General features: G+C 42.0%; 1 long non-coding RNA gene across 1 annotated transcript; it reads left to right on the top strand.

Moving 5' to 3' along the window:
* Positions 1-1,580: 1,580 nt before the first annotated feature.
* Positions 1,581-2,995, top strand: LOC127911357 (uncharacterized). Its single transcript, XR_008077945.1, has 2 exons — positions 1,581-1,841; positions 2,126-2,995. It is a non-coding gene; the product is annotated as an uncharacterized LOC127911357 (long non-coding RNA).
* Positions 2,996-5,641: the final 2,646 nt, after the last annotated feature.

Genomic DNA, 5,641 nt, shown 5'->3' with positions numbered 1-5,641 from the left:
CTCCCCTCGCACATAAACACATCCACAGGGTCTGAACTAACAAACAAAAAGTCTAACCCAAAAATGAGAGTACAAAAACAAAGCTGTCCTTTCACCGCTACCCACCCTTTACCCCTGTATCCCCCACCCTCTACCCTGTCCCAGCATCCACCATTAATCACGCACACATGGTGTACGACGCACCGGTGGCAGAGTGAGTTGTGGGCCTTCCCTCGGACACTGAAGGGGTCGTGTGTCCCCCTAGTTACCCACAAGCCCTTGGTCTTCTCCAAGGGCTGTTTATTTTGTCCCTGTAATTGCGACTGTCATGGCCAATCTTCCAGAAAGAGACCCCGATTTTCTCCAGGTGGCGGTACGCCCATTATCCAGTCTGTGGAGCTGCCCTTACCTCTAACCCCTGACCCCTGGGCTGCCCTGCTTCCTAATAAGAGAGAGGGTCAGAGTTGGTGTTGGAAGGAGAGAGGCGACATGGGGATTAGTCTGGACACAGGTGTGTTTGTGTGTAGAAACAGATACCTCCCCCACACCCCTTTCCTGACCTCCCTTTGCATCTCTGTTACCCTCCTTGTGGCCATGTTGAATTACATATCCAAAGTTACCAAGAACCATAATAAACAGAGCTAATAATAAAGGGAGCAAGGAAGTAAATAATACTCTCTCTGTCTCTTTACAACCTCTATTTCTCGCTCTCACTTTCTTTGTCATTTCTTTTCTCTTTGTATAACAGGGGGGCAGAGGGACGTGCTTTGCCAACTGCCCTGTTCTATTTGTGATGGCGAGCATTCCTCCTGCATGTCGGAGGGCTCTATCTGGCCAATTCTTGGACTCATATAACCCAGTAGTCCTGTCCCAATAACCTTGCTCTGTGTAGGTCTATGTGAAAACAGTAGACTGGGATGGACGGATATTGTTGGCGTAGTCGGCAGGACAGGTACTACTGGTGACTGGAAAAAGCTATAGATTCTTAGCATTAAATGGACCGTTCTCCCTAAATTACATATTGGTTTCTTTACCCTGTAAACAGTCTATGGAAAAGGGATGACAGCAATCCATGCTTTGGTTTAGTTTCCCTGTTTCCAAATTCTAAACTTTTAGCATTTGTGGCACAAATTCCATTCAAGTCATCAGACCGATATAAACATTTTTTGCGCATCATGTCCAAATCATTCGAAAGTATCTACAATTGAATGTGAAGCTAAACAAAGTCACTTCTAGATGATTTCAAAATGATGCGTGGAAAATGCTATTATCGGTCCCATGACTTGAATGGGATTTGTCCCCCCCCCCCAGCTTTTCCCAAAATACCCGGGCATGTGTATATATAGCAGGAAGTGCTGCACATCAGTGGTGATTAGACTCATGTTAATACCAGGCATACGACCCTGCAGCAGTGTCCCCATTCCTCAGCCTGGCCCTCCATGCCATACCCTTCCCCCCGCCCTCTCCATGCCTCAGCCTATCCCTCCGTGCCCTGGCTTGCCTCCCATTACTGTAATAAAGGCTAGATTTATTTACGTAGCCAGGTGGCTGCTAGAACACACGCCCAACCCACTACTTCCAAAGTCGATGACAAGAGATAGGGCAGGCAGCAGCTGCGAAGGCTGGGCTCCTACCAGTAAGAGCACTACACTGTTGTGGTGAAACGAGATGGTATTATGCAGTTTTAGAACAAAGTTTTATTAATCTGAAAGAATATATCGGCTGCTGGAGTTTCCAGTATTCAACAGGTCAAATCTTAGCTAAAGACCTGAAACGAGATGGATCCGTTTTTGCCAATAAGAGAATAGTGTGCTGACGTTCTGTGTTTAGCCAAGCAGCTAGCTAGCTAACCAAGAAGACTGGTAAATACATTTCGTGGTACTATTTTGATACAACACCATGCTACAACAAGTAAAGAGTTTAATTCCAAAACTCTGCATAAACATTTTCAGAAATGTTGGTAAAGTAGCTTTAATTGTTTAAAGAACTCGTGTTTTTTCATGAACTCATGTGTTTTTTCACCACCTAACCATGGCATTGGGTTGTTCAATGACAGACATATATTTGTTTGAAATCTATCACTTGATGGTTTCATTTCAGAGACAAATAATGTTTTGTTGCTAAACGCTCATCTCTCTACCCCAAGGTTCCTCCGACGAGCAATGGATTCCAAACACAGATTCAACCACAAGACCAGGGACATGGTGAACATATTTATTATTTAAACTTTGGATGATGTCTCAATACACCCAGTCACTACAAAGATACAGGCGTCCTTACTAACTCAGTTGCCAGAGAGGAAGGAAACCGCTCAGGGATTTCACCATGAAGCCAATGGTGACTTTAAAACATTTACAGAGTTTAATGGCTGTAATGGATGTATCAACAACATTGTAGTTACTCCACAATGCTAATCTAATTGGCAGAGTGAAAAGAAGGAAGCTTTTACCGAATAAAATATTTAAAAACTCTCGTCCTGTTTGCAACAAGTCACTAAAGTAATACTGCAAAAATGTGGCAAAGCAATTCAATTTTAGTCCAAAGTGTTATATTTGGGGCAAATTCATTTACATTTACATTACATTACATTTAAGTCATTTAGCAGACGCTCTTATCCAGAGCGACTTACAAATTGTGGGTCAATACAATACGTTACTGAGTATCACGCTGTCACGAACCTCGCCGAAGATGGTGCCTCTTCCTGTTCGGGCGGTGCTCGGCGGTCGTCGTCGCTGGCCTATTAGCTGCCATCGATTCCCTTTCCGTTTGTTTTTGGTTATTGGGTACACCTGTTTTGTATTAGGGTTTGTTTTTAGGTTATTTAAGGGCACTAGGTCTGCTGGGTAGTTGTGCGAGCTTGTTTCTTGTTACTCTGTGTTGGATGGTGTTATTTGTTCGTGTCTTATTTCTCCTGACTATTTTTGTCCTCTTGTTTGGACTGGCAACTTGTATCCGCCCAGTGTATTGGCGGGACCGTTTTTGTTGCGCTGGGGAATAAATTTGACAAACGACTGAACCCTGCTCTCTGCGCCTGATTCCACCCACCACTCCTAGTTTATCGTAACACACGCTCCATATTTTCAAGCATAGTGGTGTCTGCATCATGTTATGGGTATGCTTGTAACCATCAAGGACTGTGGAGTTTTCAGGTAAAAAAAATAATGGAATAGAGCTAAGTACAGGCAAAGTCCTAGAGGAAACTTGATTCAGTCTGCTTTCCACCAGACACTGGAATTCACCTTTCAGCAGGACAATAACTTAAAACACAAGGCCATATCTACACTGGAGTTGCTTAAAAAGAAAACAGTGAATGTTCCTGGGTGGCAGAGTAACAGTTTTGACATAAATCTACTTCAAAATCTATTTTAAGACCTGCAAATTGTTGTCTAGCAATGATCAACAACCAATTTGACAGAGGTTGGATACTTTTGAAAAGAATAATGGGTAAATGTTGCACAATCCAGGTGTGGAAAGCACTTAGAGACTTACCCAGTGAGACTCACAGCTGCAATCGCTGCCAAAGGCGCTTCTTCAGAGTATCCAAAGTATCGACTCATGGGAGTGAATACAGTCGGAAGTTGACATACACCTTAGCCAAATACATTTAAATCAGTTTTTCACTATTCCTGACATTTAATCATAGTAAAAATCCCTGTCTTAGGTCAGTTAGGATCAATGTGAAATGTCAGAATGATAGTAGTTAGTAGTAGTTATTTCAATTTTTATTTCTTTATTTCTTTCATCACATTCCCAGTTTGTCAGAAGTTTACATACACTCAATTAGTATTTGGTTGCCTTTTAAAATTCTTGAACGTTTCGGATAGCCTTCCACAAGCTTCCCACAATAAGTTGGGATAATTGTTGCCCAATTCCTCCTGACAGAGCTGATGTAACTGAGTCAGGTTTTTAGGCCTCCTTGCTCGTACACGCTTTTTCAGTTCTGCCCACAAATGTTCTTTGGGATTGAGGTCAGGGCTTTGTGATGGCCACTCCAATACTTTGACTTTGTTGTCCTTAAGCCATTTTGCCACAACTTTGGAAGTATGCTTGGGGACATTGTCCATTTGGAAGACCCATTTGCGACCAAGCTTTAACTTCCTGATTGATGTCTTGAGATGTTGCTTCAATATATCCACATCATTTTCCTACCTCATGTTGCCATCTATTTTGTGAAGTGCACCAGTCCCTCCTGAAGCAAAGCATCCCCACAACATGATGCTGCCACCCCCGTGCTTCAAGGTTGGGATGGTGTTCTTCGGCTTGCAAGACTCCCCCTTTTTACTTCAAACATAACGATGGTCATTATGGCCAAACAGTTTTATATCTTGCAGATATTTTCACGACATTGCATCCGAGCCATGTACGTTCTCACCATAAACCTGTGGATGGTAAATCATTCTACTAATTTAGGTTTTTAATGAAATTTCATGAAAAACAATCAGTGTTTTTTTTTTTTAAACCAACAACAATATTTCTAAATAGGATCAGGTAGGAAGCATGATAATGATATCATGCTAACTGATATAATCTCTCGTTCCATGGCATTGCGTGCACATGTAGGCCTAAATGTCTTTCAGCATAACATCTGCATGTCGATACAAAATCCTAGGCTCCTGTCAATTGTCTCGTTGCCTATGTGTGAGGCAGATTCTCAAAAATCTGCTGTTGATATAGCATTATTGGAGGACCGCATAGTCCAACAAGCTCTCACAGTCTCACTGCGGAATTAGACGTTCATTCATGTTCTCCAAAGGTCAAATTTCAATTTGTTTTTGTTGCTCCTGTTGCTCTGTATCGTTCCATTTTTCCAAATGTCAAATTTAGAAGTCAAGGGTTAAGTTTAGGCACTCATTCTGAAAGGTTATGGTAAGGGTTAAGGTTTGGGATAGGGTTAAAACCAAAAATAAAAATCGAACACACAACCTTCTGATCCAGAGTCATAAGATTACACCCATCCACGTGACACCCAAGCCTACTTGATGTTAATAGTGCTAACTGTTGCCTCCCTAGTGGCTGGTTTTGAAGGCATTTCCCGATGTCTTCAGGACATGGATAGACATCCAATTTCCACATCAATCTTAAACGACCTGGCTGGAATACTTAAGCTGGTCTCATAGACTAGACGTAACATAGTAAAAGAAAATCCAGGACACTCAAATTAGTATGACATGTTACGTCTGGTATGGTTATGTAAAAACATTGGCTGATGTAAAAAGGACTTTATAAATCAATTTGATTGGTTACATAAGACAGAAGGTTACTTAAGGCAAAAAACAGAGGGTAGAAGGGTGGGTGGTAGGTTGGTCGGGGTGGATGGGTAGGCCTACAACGCAAACGTTTCACAACCCATAGGTTGCATGTTCGAATGACATCATGGACAATTTGAGCTAATTAGTCACTTTTCAACTACTTACTACATGTTAGCTACTTTGCAACTACTTAGCATGCTTGCTAACCTTTCCCCTAACCCTAACTAGGTTGCTAACGTTAGCTACCTAGGCACCCAGCTAACGTTTGTCACAACAATTTGGATTTCATAACATATCATACATATAGTAAATTCATAGCATGTTGTATAAATTGTTACGTCTACCCCTGAGTCCAGATTGGAATAGTTTGGAGGAGTGTATCTTTGGTAATCAGATGAGAGGCAGTCTTTGAA

This window comes from Oncorhynchus keta, chromosome 2 (assembly GCF_023373465.1).
Source record: "Oncorhynchus keta strain PuntledgeMale-10-30-2019 chromosome 2, Oket_V2, whole genome shotgun sequence".
In the NCBI taxonomy this organism is placed as follows: domain Eukaryota; kingdom Metazoa; phylum Chordata; class Actinopteri; order Salmoniformes; family Salmonidae; genus Oncorhynchus; species Oncorhynchus keta.
This window is presented reverse-complemented; position numbering and strand designations above follow the sequence as displayed.